This window comes from Trachinotus anak, unplaced genomic scaffold, assembly GCF_046630095.1.
Source record: "Trachinotus anak isolate AG129_WGS33_773 ecotype Australia unplaced genomic scaffold, CSIRO_AGI_Tana_v1 ptg000013l, whole genome shotgun sequence".
Taxonomy (NCBI): domain Eukaryota; kingdom Metazoa; phylum Chordata; class Actinopteri; order Carangiformes; family Carangidae; genus Trachinotus; species Trachinotus anak.
Genome location: NW_027273864.1, coordinates 23,213,583 through 23,235,769, shown reverse-complemented (window position 1 = coordinate 23,235,769; position 22,187 = coordinate 23,213,583). Strand labels below are relative to the sequence as shown.

The 22,187-nt window shown below is 39.0% G+C and overlaps 1 protein-coding gene across 1 annotated transcript in view; it reads right to left on the bottom strand.

Annotated features, from left to right (window-relative positions):
* slc16a1a (solute carrier family 16 member 1a) overlaps positions 1 to 21,610 on the bottom strand; it is a 30,489-nt gene extending 8,879 nt beyond the window's left edge. Inside the window, exon 1 of the mRNA XM_071495563.1 lies at positions 1,180 to 21,610. The gene's annotated coding sequence lies outside the window, so the exon portion shown is untranslated. The remainder of the gene's footprint in view (positions 1 to 1,179) is intronic.
* Between the last annotated feature and the right edge of the window lie 577 nt (positions 21,611 to 22,187).

Below are 22,187 nucleotides of genomic sequence, written 5' to 3'. Positions count from 1 at the left end.
GATTTTTGTCATGTGGTGGTTTAGTCTAACAGTTATGACCTGTGTCCACCTTTGATAAATAGAGGAGGTGAACGATCTGGATTTCACTTCACACCTGTCACTGTTTCCATTTTCAAAACAGGACGTCTGCACAGTTACAAGAAAGGTCGGTTGAAAGATTTTACTGTCTTAAAATAGTCAGCACACATCCACAAGGCAGCCTCTCAAATAGGACAGTGTTCTGGGGAAATGGCAGCAGAGACAGCATTGACAGTAGTTTTAAAGAATGAAAAATTCAGTGGGTGACATTAGATGATGAATAGAGGAATGAGTTAAGACAGACAGGACTCCAGATAAAATGACACAAGTGTGGAAGTAATGAATAAAACAGATAATTTCACACTAAGGATTGATCACTTGGATGTAAAATGGAGAGAAAAGTATAAAACAATTCAGTGAAAAGTGCAGAGCTGATTCATTTAAGCCAGGTAGGAGAATGACATGAGTAGTCAGCAGAGTAGTAGCAAAGGGACAACATGTCAATGCATAAGGAATATAAGGTTGAATCTTCTCTGGAATTCATTTGACTAATGTGGGTCACTTATTTGCAGACCAGCCAAGACCCTGGTTTCGTTTTGTGAAGCAGTGAAACCCTGTTAAAAAAAAACACCCGATCACATAGAAATATTGCCTATATGCTGCATTCAAATGCTTGCTAGTAGAGTGTCAGGCCAAACTTTCTTTTTAGGTAATTAAATTCAGATTTATCTTTTTTTATTTTTCATTTCTTTACTTTTTGATTAAGAGTTTGGTTAATTCAAAAGCAGCAGAAATAATGTTGAATGAACATACAATTTTACATCTTTAGCTAATTTCTTTTTTTTATTTGTTTTTGTGCTTCTGGCAAAATAGTTTTCATTCATGCTCTGGGCCTCTAATGACCTTAGGTTTGTAAAACCACTTAGGCTACTAGATCTAGTGAATTTGTATGATTAATTATAGATTAAAATAGTGTGTTAAATATTTGCTCAGGGAAACTGCACACTCACATAATAAGTATTGAAAAAGCAATACATCTTTCATGAACATCCAGCTGAAAATAGACTACTTGTGCAAGTAATTATCTTTAAAGTGATGTCTGTTGAATGTGCAAATGTTGCAAATGTTGAATGTGCATTGTGTCTTTGTCAAGCATCTTACCTTTAGAGGAGCTCTTGAACAAGGCAGGATGAGCTCTGCAGGTCAACGGTGGTTCCTGAGGCACGTTAACACACTGCAGACATCACTGAATAAGACTGACAGTCTCTCAATATGTATGAAATAAAAGAAAAGTCACTGCATATGTTTCACAGATACTCCAGAAGTGATCTCTGAGTCTATATCCGCTGTGACAGTCCAGACGTTGCCAGTGGCACCTCAGCCTCAGACTTCATCTGTTTCCAGTGACTAAAGTGAAGTTGAAAAGTTGAGTTCATTCAGTGCCCAGATCAAACTGCAGGACGATCTGGACACTATGTTGGTAAATGGTGAGGTCAGTCAAGTTCTTATTGGCTGTGGGAGGCTTAGTGCCGTGCCCCTACAATACTTTCTCCACCCCTCTGTCATGTGCTGAGCTCACACACAAGCTTAGAGTTTCATTGCATGGCCCTATAGTATGTGTGGCCTTAAAGGATATCGAATAATATCTGCCTTCTAAGAGATAAGATGCTTTGTGAGATGCTGATATCCTGTAACAGCTGATTTATCTGTGTTATTCCATTGAATATTGAAGTTGCAGCTATAAGAAATCCGGTTTACTTGAACAACAGGCATTGTCTACTTCAACCACCTGGAAGAAAGATTTCTGAAGCTTTCAGGGGTCAGTCCTGGTTGAGCCTTTCTCCTGAATTCCCTGAGGAGATATAAATGATTCTGTGGAAGGGCTTGGGACAGGAAAGGTCTGAGTACATGAGGTTATTGAAACAGTGTACTTGCAAAGTGCCTTCAAATTCCTGACATGCTTGATACATTATTTCTCTTTGTTATGTTGTTCCCTTCATTTTTTCACGCCAATAAGAATTTTTATTGCTCTTCAAACTGAGGATGAAATAGAGCTGCACCTACAATTTATTGTTTTCTCCTGTGCTTGCATTTATTCATTCGTCATTGTGAAAAACCTTTCATATTTGCAGAAACAAAGTCACTCAAACAAACAGACATTTATACAGTATATAGACACATATGCATACAACCTGCATTTTTCCAAAAATACATGCTTTAAAATTCTAAACACATATATTTTGTGAAGCCTCTAAGTGCATCTTCCTTATTTTTTAGCCATGGTAGTGGCACTGTGATGACAGTGTTGGTCTGGTGCTCAGTTAGTCCAGCACTTTGGTTCAGACTGAAATATCTCAGAAACTACTGGATGGATTGGATGGTACAGGCTTTCATGGTCCCAGAACGATGAATCCTAATGGCCCTGGTGATGATATGTGCTGCCATTAAATTTGCCACAGATATTCAGTCTGTAGATGTAGAAGATAAAATCTAATGGCTTTGAGGATTCTCTGACTTTTCTTGTGGTGCCACCATCAGGTCAAATATTTCTTATTAAGTGAAATTTTCAATATCTGAGACTGACCTCCTGTTGGAAAAAAAAAAAAAACAGGCCATAGGTCGTTTGTGCAGAAGATTATGATGACCCATAGTTATGTTTTGTTGTTAGGCAACATCCAGTGGCCGAGGTAATTATGACAGGAGCAAAGGGAAAAGTGCAGTAACTCGACAAAGTGTGCGTGTGGAGGAGGTAGTGGTGGAATGATGGGCCAACAAAATACAGGACTTTGATACAGGAGAGTGCTGTTTGATTCCCATGTAGAAGTAGCATTTAATGTTATTTCAATTATCTATGACCATAAGACAAACTTGTTGTTTGACCACGTTGTTGTTATTATTGTAACCATGACAACAAAGTCTTGTTGTTTAAGAAGTACTTATTTTAGTGTAAATTGTGCTAAGGTCTGGTGCACCGCCGCCATAGGGACGCTCTTCCAGGAGACACTCCTATGAGTGGTATAAGGGGGTTGAGAAAAATGACCTGTATGGTTGTTCAGGTTGGAGGGCTGGTTGCAATATCTACGAGATTGATTGGCACAAAATTTTGCTCTGACATTTATGATTCTAAGATGATATTTTCTAATGACTTTGGTAATCCCTTGACTTTTCCTGTAGTGCCTCCATGAGGTTCACATTTTTATTAAAATATCTCTACAACTATTGGATGGATTGCCATGAAATTTGGTACCGACATTCACGGTTCCCAAGAGGATGAATTGGAATAACTTTGATCCATTTATATAGCAGCTTTCTAGTTCAGACATCACAAAGTGATGCACTATAAAATATTAAGAGGTAAATAGGTAAAATTCTACCCAAAGGCAAGTCTAATAAGGCTGGTCTTAACCTGCTTTTTAAAAGTATCCACAGATCTTAAGTGTACCCTCATAGAGCCACTAGCATAGTTGTCGAATTTTAGTCTTGTTTCTTCATACACAGTTACTATTAGCTGACATTTTGGCTTTAAATCTGAAAAGGGCTCCAGTGTTTCTGTCAGATTAAACCACATCACCACAGCACGCCTTTCTCTTGTTTCTCTGATTGTATCTTTTGTGTGAACTGCGAGGGTCTGTACAGTCTGAGCCTCGCTGTTTGTCTCCCTGTGCAATCCCTCTGAAGAAATGAAGAATTTTCAGTAGTGCAGCAGATCAGTGAAGGTACAGAACCTGCACGCTTTATCAGCGTAATCACTCTTAGTGAGCCAAATCCCGACCGGACGACTCAGGAAATATGACATCATCCTTTCTCCCATCCCATCCCATGATGTCTGGTTGTCTGTGGCCTACGTGTCAGACCTCTCGCTGCCCTGGGAATTAATTGTTCTAATCCTATTGTATGAGTAGTCAGGAACCAGAGAAGTTTCTGAGCATGCAGGGGGGGCATGCTTAGTCAGGGGTTCATGTCCAATAATCAGTGTCAACAGACAGCTACAGCTACATGTAAAAAAAAAAGCCAGACCACATCTCAGTATCTGCAGCATTCAGAAACACTCTCTATATACAGTAGTTCATACAACCATTTGGGAAGGAAAAAATATTTATGGCCACACTCAAAAACTTGTCGTATTAAGAGGGAGAAGATGCAATGACTGTTTGAATATGATAAATAATGGTTTACACTTTCAGACAATTTTTCCTGGCCGGCATTTGTACTGTTGCACCTGTATGTACACAGCAAAAGCAACAGAAATAGTTGTGTAAACAATGAAAACAGTGTTTGAGGGAGAAGTAAATGGTCTTCACCTCTGCACACCTGCTGCGTGAAGTGGGCTAGATTGTCAAATTGTTGGTTCTGGAAAGTAACAGAAATTGTCAGAAGCAAAAGGTGAAACCCTGGCAAAAGGTATATGTGTGTGTGTGTGTGTGTGTGTGTGTGTGTGTGTGTGTATGTGTTTAAATGAATAATAATATTTCCTCTCTGGCTGCTACCAAAAGTACTGGCCTGCAGCTCAGTGGTTGGGGACCCCTGCTTTAAAAGACTTATAGCATTGTCAGAGGGATTAAAATTGATTGGCTCAGCTATGTGAAATGCAGCTTCTATACACTATAATAAGCTATAGCAAGAGTGCCATACATTCTCGGTCATACTGGGACACTCCCACTTATGTTCTTTGTTCATTACTGTGAGTGATTTGTCTTGTTTTCAAATGCAATACTTTGCTGAACTAGACTGTGGACCCCACTTCATCATGATATTACTCAGATATTACAAAATAAATATGATCGGCTATATAATTAGAGGAAGGGACGTCTCACAAAGTTTACAAAAACAACATCAGCAGTGCAACCAGGACTCGAATAAACATTTTACCACCTTCAGCTAGAGAATGGACAGGACTCAATGTAATGGCATTGTGGCCCACAGAATTGACACTCACAGGTCGAAAGTCAGTGGCAATTACCTTTTGGTACAGATGAAAGTGGAGTAAATCCTGGTTAGCTGAACTGAGAGAGACAGTGAGAGACAGCGGTCTTCATAAGGGTCAGGGTGAGGGCAGGGTGTTGCAAAAGCCAATTAGCTCACACATAAAAGTAGGAAAACATCTATTTCATTTAGTGGCTGCAGAGACAGGAGAGCTTTCACTTGGTACAATGTATAAAAAGGCCCTACCGCGCCTCCAGCTCAATCACACATAAACTCTTTGTGTGTTTGTCTCTGGTGCTCTCAGGACAGAAAAGCCGTTTTTGGCAGACATTTTCCACAGTGGAACAAGGCCAGGCAACAGAGTCACTGAGACACGGAGCCTGAAAGTGACTGAGGGTCTGTCTAGCTCTGGCTTCAACAGCAATGCATAAGTTGCTCAGAAAAAGCAGTTCAGGGGACATTAGTCACTTGAATGGCTTACTAGAGGATAGAAAGCTCTCATTAGATCCTTGAGGCAACACACCTATCACACAGGGATATGATGCATTTTTTGGATCCCCAAAGTATGCTCTGTTTTATCTCTGGAGACCCAGACTACCCTCATATACAGAGCCGTGGCTTTGTATCGAACCTCAGTACTTTTAAGTACCAACTGACTGAACTGCCAAGTGCCAAACGTTAGCACTGATTGCTTTGTAAGGTCTTGTTTATACATGCAGATACTATTACAGTTAGCAAAAGCAACTAATCCGCAGGGCTTGTTTCTTTTGGTCAGGCTTAGAGACTCAAAATCATATGCAAAATTTAAACCAGCACTGTCATATGACATTTATGGTGAACTTGACAGTGTTTATGTGATGAGAGCTTTTTTCCTAAGACAGATTAAAAATGTTTTTTAAATGTGTAGGTTATGTTTATGAATTTTACAGGATATGGTTTATTTAGTAGGGTATATTTATGTAGAAATTTGAAATTGTGCATGTGATATTAATTATATTTATGAATTAAAAAATAAATAACTGCAGACAGTTTTTTTTTTTCTTTTTCTTTCTTCTGATATCCACAGTGAGAGACAGACAGGAAAGTCAGTGAGGGATAGAATCAAACCTGGGGCTCTGCAGTCAGGACTAAGCCTTTATGGTATGTGCTCTACCAGGTGAACCACCAGGACACTGTTGTCACGAGATGTTTTTTTTCATACGGCACACGGAGCTTTCCAGTCCACTGCTCATCAATAAACTCTTCCAATCCACTTGAAGACTATAACTGGTTTGGTTTTACCTGACGTTACATTATTCACATTCTGAGGACATGGTTTACATAAGAAATTATGTGTACAAAAATATGGGTCAAATTGCGTTGCGTATTGATTCAATATGGGAGGCAGCATTTCACTTTCAAGTATGGAACAATCCCGTATCATACAGGACAATCCCATGGCAACCCTGCTTCTAGCAGACATGGAGGAACATTACCATTCACATAATGAATATAAATCAAGTATCAACTTTCCTGTTATCTCTGCTTCTGGTCTCAACCAACTCCTATGGGAAACAGCTGGCTCTTTAACTACTAAATGCTCCACTATATGTTCACCAGCGTTTCCCCACCTTTGCCTGGCTGACATTTAGTGCTGGACAGGTAGTGTAGAAGTGGCTTTATCAAGGCTCTCTCACTGAAAACAGCTGCTTGGTGCGGTGGAAAGATACATGAGAGAGGTGAGAGTCAAACAAAACAGTAAAGTCATGTGTTGTAAAAATCAAAACAATTAGCTAAAAGATGCTAAAAGGGGGCAAGCTGAAGCTGTATCCATCACAAGCAGTCATGTGATCCATTGTTATATAAAAATATTGATCATATGCACTGAGATTGTTTGGAAAGCTTTAGGAGGCTTGTGCTGATTGCCCTAACACACAGATCAATGTTAGTGTGACCCACAATTATGAGAAGACAACCCAGGTTGAGAAACACTGGGCGTGTTTCTATTCTTCAAAGTAAAGTCCAAACAACACAGAAAACTGACTCCACATTATTTATAGTCGTCATTAAACTTTAAATTTCATGTTAAGATTAAAAACCTGGTGTCCATGGCGATTTGAAAATTAACCTGATCATGTATCATAACTGCCAGCTGTGTCTACATTCAGTGGGGTGCATCCTGGATAATGATTACACCAGCTACAACACTCAGTTATTTTCTAGATACACCTGAGTGCAATAATGCTACTACACAATTTAATCTTTCTAATTTGTACCGTGTTGCGTGGCTAAACACAAGGGTGACTGTGCATCCTAATGTGAACAAACAGGCCAGTGTACAGGTCTGTGCCTGGGCCTCCGCAACATGCACAGATGTATTACATCTATTAAATTACACAAACAATTATTTTTTTTTTGGGGGGGGGGGGGGGGGGGTTGTCGAATGCATTGTTACATGTTAGAGCAAATTCAATGTTATCGCACAGATTTTGAGACACACATGGTACACAGTGATCCATACCAATGGGCGCCGCACAAAGTTGTCGGTGAAAGGATCGGAAACTACAACTTGAAGGTTTCCTGATAAATACCTCAGTCATACAAGGTCTGTTTTGATCTTCTGTTTGTTTACAAGCCCCCTTCCCCTTCCATCAAACCCTCACACACACACACACACACGTGCGCACACACACACACACACACACAGTGTATTCTCTTTCTGAAATGGAGCACTTCAAGCACTCCTTTGTGTTGACAGGCATCTAGTTACACAATACTTCCTGCCATAAAGGTTTCAATCGTAGCCCTCTATAAGTTGTGTTGGACTGGGGGCACAGGCTGCACTCTCTCCTTCTCCATTCTCTCTGTGCACCTGCCATATGTGCACAGTTTTCCTGTGCCGTTTATAGGAGCTGGTATGTTTTTATGAACATGACATATATAGGGACACTTCCGTCTTAAAACACAATCAGACAATGCACTTCTGCGTGTTATGGGCAGATCAGAGGTTTCTGTTTACATGAAGTGTTTCTATCCAAAACACACACTCACATTTAGTGGAATAGTGGAAAACCAGTGGCAGGAATGTATGGAGCACTCTATTTAGTAGCTCTTCTTAATTTTCACACAATCAGAAAAATGGAAATCTGAACAGCTCCATCTACTGAGGTAGACCCTGTGATACAACCGAAAGCTCCAGAGCAGTTACTTCACAAACCTTACCGTGAGATTGTTTCGTCAACTATTTCCAAGGTCAAGATCAAACTTTGATTAGGCAGTTTTTAATTCATTTATTTTTCTGAAACATTTAAATTTTGAAGCAATTTTCAGCCAAAAGCAAAATGTCACCTGAAAGACAGATCATGTGAATGGCTTTCGGTACAGATTTGCCTGAATGAAGTCAAATGTTATTATCTGTGTCAAGGAAAACCTCCAGCAGCACAGGTTAGTCAGTGTGTTTTTTTATGCATACATACACACAAGCAAGAGTATATCTGATGCAAGCATTCTTATAGCTGTTAATATTTCAGATTATCAAATGCATTTTTTATTTTTCCTACCTACATCTGCAACAAAGACCATGTGCTTTTGTTTAGGTACTAGCTGTTTTATCTCCAGAATTTTCTTTTGTTGTGGTTATTTGTTTTATTATCTTCCATATTCTCTGTTCTTGCTCCAGTCTTATCTATAACTCGTTTCCTGCAGCACCAACGGCCCAATTTTCCTACGGGGATCATTACAGATTCAGCTAATCTAAAAAAAAATCTAATCTAATCTAAACACACACCCTGCACAAAGCACATATTTATCCACAGAAAAAACTGTAAGTATCTAACATGTCTTTCTTCTTCTGTGGAGAATGTCGCCTTCAGTCTAGTGGAGACTTGTCACACATCAAACACTCTGCAGAGTGGGTTCCTGTGTAAACAGATAACGTACCTATGGTGGGGAATGTTCCGTCATCGCAGGGGTCCTATTGTTTGATGAACAGGCATTTAAGGAAATGATGTGACCTTGACTTGTGGCCACAGTGGCTGTTGTCAACAAAAGATACATAGATTTGCTTTAAAGTATGAACAAAAGGATACAGTGGACACTGCCCTCAGTGGAACAACAATATCAGTGCTGGTTTAATCAAACTAGGGAATGTTTGAAAGTCACTTTTTTTAGAAATATCACTTAAGAGTAGTAGCCGATTCATTTTCTGTTGATTAACCAATCAACTAATCATTTATTCTCTAATTATAAATTCTATCTCTGTAGTCTCTCTGGGTATTATCCTAATACTGGGATACACTACAAAATAATGAAATGTCTCTTTTTTTTTCTTGTCCCTTGTTCTTTTTTTTATTTTGTGCCCTTGATGTTTAGATCAGAACAGAAACCTACAAAGGTGGATTAGATATTTACTATACCAAAGTATATGTTTCATGTTTTAATAAAAATATACCTAAACAAGGAAAACAAACTATGTCTTCCTAATAAGGATTTCATGTGGCTGGCTGAATAGAAGTGTTGTCTCTCAGAAGCAAAGAAGGCAGTACAGTAGCATGATGTTATCATGACAGTGTGTAAGCTCACAGAGAGGTGGTCATGGTAGGGTGGGTGGGTGAGTGTACAAAGTGTCAGTCAACATTGGGTTTTTTGTTCTTTTTTTATCCCTGACCACAATCTTTCTCTGTCACCTTAGCCAAATAGTTTTCGTCGCCTGAACTTCTGTCACTCCCATGCAGTACACGTTTTGGAGGGCGCTGATGAACAACCTGCTTGGCCACTTATGTTGTAGGACTTGTTAGAGCCAACTAAAGCTAAAACAAATGAGTTATTTAATAGATTAGTACCAAGTATCTTTGGGTTTTGAAGTCTTGGTCAGGCAAAACAAGATATTTGAAAACGTCGCCTTTGGCTTTAGGAAACTGTGATTGTACTTACATCTTACAGGCTGAATCATTCATTAGAAAATGAAATTGAAAGATTGATCAGTAATGAAAATGATCATTGCTTGCAGCTCTCCCAAATCTTTATCTGATGATAAAGTTAATGTAGTTTTTCTTTTGGGACTTGCAAGAATGAAACAACTCTTGAGCCATCTCATGCATTTTGGAGATAGTTGAATGCCTTTAGGCTTTAATAGTGTTCCTAAACCTCAAATCTCCTTGATTTGGAGCCATTTTGTGATGTCAACCTGTTCCTTCCCCTCTAACCCTTGTGGTGCTGCAGGAAGGTGGTTGTAGTCATTAACGTATCTGAAATGTGATTGGACCACAGGGGCAGAGGGGTGGAGGCAGGAGGACTGGAGAGCTGGATGTGAGGTAGGCAGGCAATAACACGAGAGCTGTTCTGCTACTTTGTCCAACAGCACGGAGAGCTGACCTTGAGGGGAAGGGAAAATTGACAGAGGGGAGAGCGGTAACAAGGGCCAGCTATATATCAGGGAGGCAATTTGGAGCGGTTTATCCGATGAGGGTCAATTCCTGCTGCAGTACCATACATCAGAGTTTTCAAGCCTGCACGTGCCTTCATGGGGAGAGGTTAGGATAGATCCATTTTTGAATGACTGAACCACTGATCAAGCTCCGGCAAATCATTCACACAAAACACAGAAGAGGGGGGTAATCATGAGGATTTGTGATGCAGGAAAACATGCATCAGCAGATTTATCTCCTGCTATTTGTGGCCTTGCCGCGCTGGCTGCGGTCCAACTCAAATCTTCTTTAAGAGGCAATTACACAATGTTCCCTTCAATTATTTTACATATCAAGGACATGGAACAGGTTATTATCTAGAGGATACAGGCATTAATGTTGTTATTATTACTGGCGATAAAAATGAATATCCTCATCTGTGACCAAAACATATTCCTCCTCAGTATAGAAAAGACATCAAAGATCTGCACTAAATCTGTCACTTTGTTACGGTGTAATGCCAAGAGAGAGTAATTTTACAGATGCCTTTACTCTGTGTCTGACCTTTTTCTATTACTGCTTCTATTTTGGATCACTGTCTCTTTGCACCTCTGAGACTGGCCAGATGGCAGGTCTATTGAGTGATAAAATTTGAGAGACAAGAGCACTGTTATAGCATGAGACTCTCTGGCTTGGGCCCCAGCTACAGTCGAGGCTGCAATGAGCACATAACTCCGGCACAACATTTGAATTCCCCTTCATTATCTTCCCCTCCTGCGTGGCCAACAGACTGAGCCCAGTTCAGATGCTGCAGTTTTCACAGAGCGGCAAGACAACATAATGAAGATGGTGAGTTATACAGGACATCCACATGCAAATAGTTTCAAACTGAATGGGCTTTTGCTGAGATGTTCTAAAAATAAAATCTTTTTGTGAAGCAAAATATTTGACTCATAAACCCAAATAATATATTAATGACTGAGGACACCTTGTGGACAAAGGTTACTTTGCACTGTGTTGATGTGAAATGCAAAAGAGGCCACCAGAGAGTAAATAGGTTTTGGTGTCAAGCTAGATCATCCTGTAACAGATCTCATCAGTGCCATTCTTAAGAATCCAGATCATTGAATCCATCAGATCCATTATTGGATCTGATGGATTCATAACAAGTGTTTATACTAAATGATAACATCAATTTGGTGTTGGTGTTTTTATATCTGTGGCTACATTCATTCATTACATTCATGCTTTCATTCAGATTCTTGCACCAAAAAGCAAAATAAAACTAAACGCTATAATCTGTAACAAGAATTCTGGGAAGCTGTATTGATGGAGATCAGATCAAGCCTCTTGGATTTCTTTATTTGTGGGGAGGGTGGGACATGAGAATTGGGAAGTGGTACATGCTGGGGGAAGATCTAGTCAACTAAAAGTCTATAGATTTGTCAAATTATTTCTCTCTTATATGCTTTGTGAGAGAATTTTACCTTGTAATATTATTTTTATGTTTTGTATTTATGTGCACTTTCTCTCACTTGCTGTTGGCATGTACTATACACAAGTCCTTCAATAAGTCCCTATGCTGGGAAATGACCCATAGGAGTGTACTAGCAGCAGGCATACTAAACCTTTATTGTCAAGGTATTATGGGATATGGATAAAAGAGGTGACATTGCTGACTATACACAAGGGACTGCTGTTCATTTCCTGTCCTGCGTTTTGTCGACTAGAGGTCACTTAACAATTAAACTTAACTAAGCTGCTTGCAAGTATGTCTGCATGTATGGATTTGCATTCGCTGGAAGTGGACATTACATTTTTGGAGGGATGCATCATTGGTCTGGCAATGTACTGTAGCAGATCAAAGAGGGACAGGCTTCTGACCCATGTTCCATTTAGTTTCAAGCAACAAAGAGAAGACCAAAAGTCTGCAGCCATTTGGCTCTTTGAGACTGAACAGTAGCACTTTGAGCTAAATGCTAACATGGTGATGTTTAGCATATATAATGTTTACCATGTTCAGCATCTTAATTTAGCATATAAGCACACACACATCTTGTAATATATGCAATACACAAACTACAGCTGAGGCTGATGGAATTAATTTTGCAGCTCTTTGGTAGCAAACCAAAATATTCTTAAATATTGGCTTGATGGTGATGCGAGAAATGAAAAACCAGTAAAAATTCATCCTGAGGGGGACATAAATGTTTGTACCATGCTTTATGGCAATCCATCCAACAATTGTCATGATATAAGATAAGATAGGGGAAATGTCACTAAAACATGGGTGGCAGTAGATGAAAGGTCAGGGTACCATGACCGCTTGTGCAAAATATCATGGCAATCCACCAACCAACATTGCCATACTTCAGTCCTGCTGATAGTGTAGTTATGACAAAATACAGAAATAAATAAAACTGACAATAGATAAAACAAAACAAAACAAAAAAAAACACATATGACCATATTTTATATTTTTCAGCAGCTGTTCTAGTGGTGACATGTCAATCCAAGTGCTGTACGGTTTTAAAACATTTTCTATCTTATTATAATTCAAATCGCATCATTGTGTGACTGCTTGGGTCAATGACTCATTCATTCTAGTTATATGTTGATTTAACTGCATTCATTAATGTCTTTGCAATGCCATGGCTGCATCGCAAGCATTTATCCCAGGTTTAGTAAATCCATTTATCCATGAATCCAGAACTATACAGCTTTGTCAGCTTGAGGAGTGAAGCATATATATTGGCTAACACCTAATGAAAGCATAACAAAACAGAATCAGAGCCAGAAATGGTCGGATGAGCTGGCCACATTACCGTGGAGACCATGGAAGAATATTTATGCAATATGATCCGAGTTACAGTTGGTTCCCTGCTGATAGTCTACAGGATTTTAACTGTATGCCATCATAAAGCAGATATACTACACAGTCGACAATGCACTTTCACACCTTATCTGTGCTCTGCTCATTTTCCGCTTGAGGAAGTTAGGAAAATTGACTTCGAATTGCTCCATGCAAAGTAGCTGCACTTTCCACTCACATGGTTAGACACAGGGCATCAGAGTGTGGCGCAGGTATGCATGGTTTTCAACAGCTCAAGAGACCTTGCGCGACCATGCTGCAAACAAAAACCATCAGCACTTGCACTCTCATTAATATACTGAGGTGTGTAGAGGAATTTAGGATGCAGCTTCTTTCCCATAGAGGCACATAAAAAAAAAATGCTGTGTATGCTTGAGTAAAATAATGGATTATGCAGCCAAAGCACTACCTTGGTCTCTTTCTGAAATCAGGTTTGTTGGCTATTTAGGAAGGATTACACAGTTGTTTATACGGTTGTCCTTTTCTTGTACATGTAGGTGTAGTTCTTTTGATATATTCAACAAATTCCCATGTTGCACTTTATTTGAGGAGCCCACTCTTTTTTATCCTGGACTGCAGTGGTCAGCACAGTAATTTAATTGAAACCCTGAATGCATCAAGACACTACTGTATCAAATGTTTCAGTTCCTTGTGTAATGTGTGTGTGCTTGACTTTGCTAGCTCAAGAGTGGTAGCATGCGACACAGCCACATCCGTTGTAATGATCTCACCTTTTTCAGTGAATAAAAATGGTAATTCCAAGACAAACACGGACTAAACAAAGTTTTGAGGAAGTGGAGAAGCCTGTAATACAATGCCATTTGCATTTCATACATCTGTTTCCATGACAGGTACAGACAATCCTTTATTTCTGCCTTACAGAACTTTCTCTGAATGCTAATTCTACCTTGTCATCAGACGCTTTGTCAGTAAAGGTATGTAGGTCTGGACTGTTTGAAAAGCTCCTCATGAATAATTAATTGGTGCCACTGCAGTTAGGGCATAATTTACCTCATCGTTTCACAGCGATTTTATTAAGAACCGTGGCTGGCTGGCCCAGTCAAGTTGGACTCCATGCAATATTCATCACGGAAAAGATGCATGGGACAACAGCTCATAGCCTGAGGATTTATTTGGAAAAAACAATAATGACATCAACAAATCCCACCCTGTTGTAAAAGCCTGGCATGCTTCATAGCTTCTTCCAGCCTGTGCGTGGTGGATTTGCGGCAACCTTTCTGCAGGAGGCCAAATGGCTTGAGAGGAGCTGTTCTCATACCTCATAATGCCATGGCGGTCTCCAAGGAATAAGGCAGCAGAATGGTGGCGCAGCGCGGGGGAGCGGTGGAAACACTACCATGCTGTCCTGTATGTGCAGTACATACTGTATGAGCCAAAAAGTTCACAGTCAGTCAGGACTTTTTTCACACATTCAGGACAAGAATGCTGCTCCTGCTTCTGCTACTGATGATAATTTGTTATTAAACCCTAGTTAGAAATACTTAAATAATAACAATAATAACAATAACTTTATTTGCATGGCACCTTTAATAAATGCAGCTCAAGGTACCTTATATAGATTTCATAAAAACAAAAATCTAAGGCATTTAGCAATGGCACTTAGTTTGCAGACAAACAAGAGACTACAATAAAATGTGAAATAAAACAAAACAAAATCTTTTTTCAGAGCAACTCACAGAATCCGAACAGAATCCGTCAGATATTAATGGGAAGGCCGTTGCACAGTTTTGCTCCATAATGACAGAAAGCTGCCTCTCCATAGTTTTTGTTTGGACTGTTGGTACATTGTGCTTACTGACCTGTCCTGAGAACCTGTTTTCTCAATCAGCGTCTTTCTACATGAATGCACAACTGTCTCTTCACTCATTACACTCAAAATCTAAAGACAGTTGTGGAGCTGTTTGCTTATGTTGTCAGCCCACTGTCAATGAAAAACCACACACACACACACACACACACACAGATGAAACAGGTTTGTCCCTGAGTGCTTAAACCTGCAATACATGATTTTTCTTGGCCACTTGGGGGCAGTAAAAACTGTTGTGAACTGAAAACAGTAAATTTAAGGATTAAACAGCCAAACAATGAGCTGAAACTCACTAAATAGCTCCATAACACTGTGGGAAGAGATAATTCTGTGTAGGTTCATTAATACGAGCAAAATGTTAACATACTGTTATTTGAGTAATATATCAGATACAGCCTTATTCCTGATAAATACTACCTTAGATTTTTTTTTCTTAACTTTAACTTTGATTGTTGCTTATTTCATCACCAATACTTAATGTTATATTGAAATATTTCAGATTTGATTCCAAGTTTTAAGGGGCTTTCAATTGTCACGCCCCTGTACTTACATCAAAGACATATTTAGGTTTGTGCGACTAAAGCCTAACAATCCACCCAACTCCCTTTAAAACTGCCGTTTGGTTTATTAGTGTTCATGGTAACTAGGTTAATATTGAGATGCTTTAACAGATGCTGTTGTGAAAGAGTTCATACACACACACACACTCACACACAGGGAATAATTTGGCGTTCAGTGTCCTGCTCAAGGACACTTCGACATGTGGATGGGCCAGGGATCAAACCACAAACCTCTTCCATTAATGACCCATACTACCACCTGAGCTAGATTAGTACATGCAAGTTATTCTCTCATGCATCATCATGCAACAGCACATATCTCCCTTATTGTACTCCCGTTCTCTTACAGTGCCACACTATTTTAAGGCAATTGCACAGTTTTATGTATATAGTGGATAATTTTTGGCTTTTTGGAGGTTTTTTTTGGATGATGTTATTTCCTAACTGTAGTGGAAGCTGTCATCTTAGACTGTTTCTCCCATAAACACTTTGTTGGTCAGCTTTTTGCTTAATTAAATACCTCTGAACCTACACAGCTTACTGTGCAGACAACGACTGTTTTTTCATTGTATGACACTGCTTTTCTCTTGCAGTGGTACCCAACTGGGATTGTACACACAATCCAGATTCTCTGGTTTTGCACAATAATTTCCTGCATATAACTGTTATTAACAAGAAATGTTGATATCCTAGCTCTTATATAATAAAAACAATTACACTAACACTAATAATATTTAAATAATACTTCATCAATAACTCTACCCTCATATTGCGTCCTCCAACTTAACTAGCTTCAGTATTGCTGCAAGGGATCGGGAAAGGATCAAATGCAGCTTTATGACTTTAAGACCTTGGATACAAGAAACTCCATGGACCACAACAACGTTTTAATGCTGTGAACATCTGTAAGCAGGCAGGAAAGGTTCAGTAGGCAGGAGGGCTGAAATATTTATCAGTAGCTGTCTTTTGACAATGAAGCTACATGACAATGGTCTCACTTTCAAATGCCTCAAAAGGGAACTTTCATTACATAATTTCTGCTTGTTTAATTCAGAGCTCAAGTGCCAAAGCGAAGTAGACACTTGAAATTCAACAGCACAATTAAATGAGAGGTTAGTGAATCACAGTGATAACAACACTGTCCTTGAAAAACGCTCACCTACAGAGAAAAAACACATTGTATGTAAATATGGGGAAAGGAGACCATGAATATTTAATTTTCTGGCAATGTAGCACAGAAGATAAAAATAATGCTGCCTTCAAGTGAGGACCTCTTTATGAAATCAAGGTAAAAGCTATTCCGTGTTATCAGATTTTCTATGAAGCCTGGCGTTTCTTTTGAATTGCATCATCTTTTATTTAAATGTCAGGATCTGTCTGCTGCTGGTGTTGGATGATGACTCCTGCTTTTCACAGCTTGCTGAGATCAGGTGGTGGACGACTTGAGGATCTGATTTGATTGAACTTGAAACACAAAAGGTCACTGTAAAAGTTGCAGATTTTACGCATTTGTTGCATTAAGGATTTTTTCTCACTCACAGATAAAAAATTATTTCAAACAATTATAATCTGTACTTAAATCCAAAGCTCCTAATACACTATACCACCTAAATCCATTCAATATCTGATGTAAGCAAAAAACAGGATGAATCTGAATCTAGATTATTACAGTTATTACAGTTTCTAAAAACACTGACCATCCTGATAGACCTTCTGATTCTGTAGGTATTCCATGATGCCTAGTCAATAATTCATACAACATACAATTGAATTGTTCAAAGAAAAGCTACAAAAGGTTTGTGTAGCTGTCAAGTATAAGAAATATTTGAATTGTCAAAAAATATTGCAATTGGTGGATTATAATGTAAAGGCAAAAGAGAAACATACTTATAAGGTTTGGAAACCAGTTATATTATTTTTTTAGGTATTTTTATACCAACTGTTAAATTGTGTTTTTTTAAACTGAAGGTGATTCATGTCTTTATATCCTCTCAAAAAAAATCTATACACAACAAAACATGCTATCTTTTCAAAGAAAGAGGGAATTGTTGTGGAAAAAAGCACTGCATTTCAGACTTGTGATAAATTTGACATGATCTAATAATAATCTTCCAATCCACAGCTCTGGTTTAGGAGCAAAGACACTTTAATTAAAAGGTCATGTGCTGCTGGCCGAATATGTCAGATGCAAAGCTTGCATATGGTCTTGTAACTGCAATTCATACAAAACTAGAATGGTACTCAGCAGCGCATAGCCCGACCAAGGCCAAGCAATCCTACACATGTGGATCTGCAACACATTGTACAAAGACAGATCTGAACACCATTAATGTGAAAGATTTTATACATCAAGGTCCATGCATTACTTCCTTAGAAACTGACCAAAGTGTCAAAAAATGCCCGCAATGTCTAGTAAAGTGATAAAAAATTCCTGGATCTGCTCCTTTAAATAGGTTCTGCCCTGGCCTATGCCCCAGCCCTCCACCAAGTTTGGTGCACATTGACTCAGTATTAATCATGCTGACAAACAAACCTGTTCCCTCATTGCTACAATTAAGTTTTCTCTCTAACAATCACAAATATGGGCAAGCCCACAGCAATTATGGCTTTGCCATGAATGACTGTCAGGAGCACACACTAAGTAGTTTATGGACCACCAGGCAGCATACTGAAAGTTAATGTGTGGGCCAATAAATCATGAGATGTTCTCCAGTTTGCACATGGGATGCATATGCATATGGGATTTTAATACATAGACACTGACAACTCAACAAAGTCATCATCCCTGCTAACTCTGACACCACACAATACATTTATCCTGACTCTGCATGCTGGATGTGTATGAATGTCTACGATTAACACTTAGCTAGTACTCTGCACCCCTCCGGTGGCATTGCTGTTTCTTTTTACTTTCACTTGTTTGTTTGTTTTTTGTTTTTTTTTACTTACAGGTCAAATCATTTTGTTCCCCCAGTTGTTTTTTCAGGTGACATCAGCTTTGTAAAAAAAAGTTGGTCTATTTCATCCTTATTTGGCAATTCTCAAATCTAATTGTTCTGAGGTTTGCATACTTTTGTCCTCCTTGCTAGCTCCATTTTTCCATTATGGAACAGTACACAAGTAAAAATTGTATACCACTAATAAATTAAGGTAATGTATTCTACTCAGTCCCACTTAGAATTTTTGGTGATTCAGCCAGGCCATATATGAAACTGACAGTGTCAATTATAACTGAACATTTTTATCTTGTAAATGTTGAATTTAAGGCTGAGCTGCTGTGTTGGATTTCATTAGGTTTTACAGTTGTACCCATCAGCAGAGTGGTAAGAACTGCACTGATTACTATGTAGGCTCACAATATTGCGTTAAATAAAGTAAAGTAAATCCCTGCTCATTCGCCACAACCAATTTTATTTGCAGTATGGGGGTAAATGAGTGGCCCCTCCTAAAGTGGGACAACCCCAGAGTGCCCTGAATTTCTAACTGGTCAGCTAGAGACCCAATAACAGCTATGAGCTCTCCTTCAGGCTCATTTAAAGTTATCAGAGTCGTGTTAGTATTATCCAGGGAATGTGTGCTCATTGTTCATATGGGATCGGATGCATAGACGGCAGCACAAAGAGAAAGGAGAAAGGTGGTGCTGAGAAGGCTAGAATTAAAATGCTTGTATTAGCTGGCTATTTCACTTTGTGTGTTATTAACCGCTGGCTAACACACATAATTCAAATATAAAACATTTTTCACATCATTTGTGTGTTACCACAAAGTCAGCCCAGTGACGCTGAAGTGACAGGGCTAGGTGGAGGTAGCAGGGAAAGCACAGCTACAGGTGTGCAAACTGGCATTGTCAGTGCAAAGGATGGGATGGATTATTTAGGGCTAGGTTGTAATATTGCAGAATTATATTGTATAAAATTAGAAAATGAATGTTATGATTGCAACACATAGAAATTTCGGACAAGATATCTTATAATATGTGTATTATTACGGCCGCTGGAACTTGTAATTTCCTGGTAAAATTCAGTGTCCCGCTACGCCACTGGCTGTACCTAATGAAGTGACCACAGGGTGCATGTGACAGGAATATCACCAGGATGAAGTTTTACAGGCAGAGTGATGATGGTGACAGTGATGGTGAAGGTGGTGATGCTGGCATGAGTGGTTGTTGTCATAGCGACATCTCATTAGGCCAGAGGCAGAAGCAGACAAAGGCAGTTGTGGCGCGACAGATTTTTAGGACAAGTGATTCAGTCTGTAAGGTGGTTATTGGCGAAAGCCAGTGTAGTCTGAATTGGATATTGATCTTCTCAGGGTAACAACGTGGAGCAAGCAGTAAACCGCTGACCTGCGCCTAATTTCACTGAGAGCGACTACGAGGGCTGCCTTCGTGAAATTCACATAGTCATTTGAGTCCCTAAACTGCTCACTGCTCAAATCACAGCATGCTGGCACAGGTTTATACTGACTGCCTACACAAATGCACAAAAACTCCTTAAGTTTTAAACCTGAAGTAATCTATACAGCACTTACTCAGAAATTTAAAAGAATTAATTTCAAAGATTTTAGCCTATGAGATTCTTGCTTGAGGATCTCAGGCTGCAATTTGTCAAGTAGGGGATAGTTAGCACTCCAGAATACTTCAGAATTAATCGACTGGTCTCTGCTCCTTGTCTTTGATCTGTGACTGATAACAGTTATTGTAGTCACTTTAAGTGAATAGTGATTCACGAATGGAGCTGCAGCGTTCAGCTTGCAGTGAGAGAGTATTTTGTTTTTCCCTGTAGACAGATTTAAAAAAATACTATGATTAGAAATCAATGTTCCTTTAAGTAAGCAAATTCCTCAGTGAGATTGGAGAAGACGTTAACAGATGTTTGATGGGTCAAAGAGAAAGAGCTCTCAGAAGAGTTGTTGATTTACATAAAACTGGAAAGGGTTACAAAGTCATTTCAAAGAGTTTAGATATTCATCAGTCTACAGTTAGACAAATTGTCTATAAATGGAGATGATTACGTACTGTGGCTACTCTGCCTAGAAGTGGGCGCCTGCCAAGATGACTCCAAAGGGACAACGCAGGATGTTTAATGAGGTGAAAAAACACCCCAGAGTAACAGCAAAAGACATGGAGGAATCACTGGAACTGACCAACATCTCTCTTCATGAGAATACTATATGAAAAACATTGAACTGGTAGGGTGTTGATGGCAGGACACCATGGAGGAAGCTGCTGCTGTCCAAAAAAAACATTGCTGTGTGTCTGAAGTTTGCCAAAGAGCACCTTGACACTCCACAACGCTACAGGTAAAATGTTTTGTGGACTGATGAAACTAAAGTTGAATTGTTCAACTTTATTCATCATCCCAGCGGTGAAGTAGGGCGGAGGAAGCATCATGATTTGGGGCTGCTTTGCTGCTTTGGAGCCTGGACAGCTTGCCATCATTGAGGGGATGATGAATTCCCAAGTTTATCAAGGAATCCTACAGGATAATTTCAGGGTGCCAGCTGAAGCTCAGTAGAAGCTGGGTGATGCAGCAGGTCACTGACCCTACACATTGAAGGAAATCCACTACAGAATGGCTTCAAGAAAAGAAAATCCACCTTTTGGAGTGGCCCAGTCACAGCCCAGACCTGAACCCAATTGAGATTCTGTAGAATGACCTCAAGAGAGCTCTACACACCAGATGTCTGAAGACTCTGGCTGAGCTGAAGCAGTTCTGTAAGGAAGAATAGTCAAAAACCCCCCCTGAACATTGTGCAGGTCTGATCTGCAGCAACCGAAAGTGCTTGGTTGAGGTTATTGCTGCCACAGGAGGTTCAACCACTTCTTAAGTCAAAGGGTTCCCTTACTTTTTTCCACCCTGATGTGAATGTCTAATGGGTGTGATTAATAAAGAAATGAAAGGTTGACAGTGTTTGAGTTGTATTAGTCTAAGCACATTATAATAATACTCTTGACTTAGATGAAGAACAGATCACAATTTACTACCAATCCATGACGAAAACCAAGTTATTCAAAGAAGTCATATACCCTTTCTTGCATATATATATATATATATATATATATATATATATATATATATATATATATATATATATATATATATATATATATATATATATATATATATATATATATACTGTGGAATATACAGACACTGTAGGATAAACAGCAGAAGTCTGAACATACAAACATAAAGTGTACAGCACACACTTTTTTTTCCAAACACTGTAGATGATATATTATGTATGAGTCAAACAGCAAAAAAAGTTCCAGTATTAGATATTTATGAATGTGGGACTATGACAAAAGTTAGGTGCACTCATAATCTGAGTGCAACAAAAGTAAACGAAAAGTAAAAAATAAAAACATTTACTATATCATTAAAAAATCAAGTTGATAGCCAGCACTGGCAGATCTATGAGAGTGCAATGCTAATTGTAAGGACCTGCATTTTTGTTTTTTGTCTAATTGTGCAGAGGGTGAGGTCCACAAAATGGTCTTAAATCAGACTTACTGTATATCAGAGGGGTATCAGAAAGGTGCATGAAAGTGTTAAGATATACTGCATGTGTGGGAGTATTAGTTTATTTGTGTGAATATA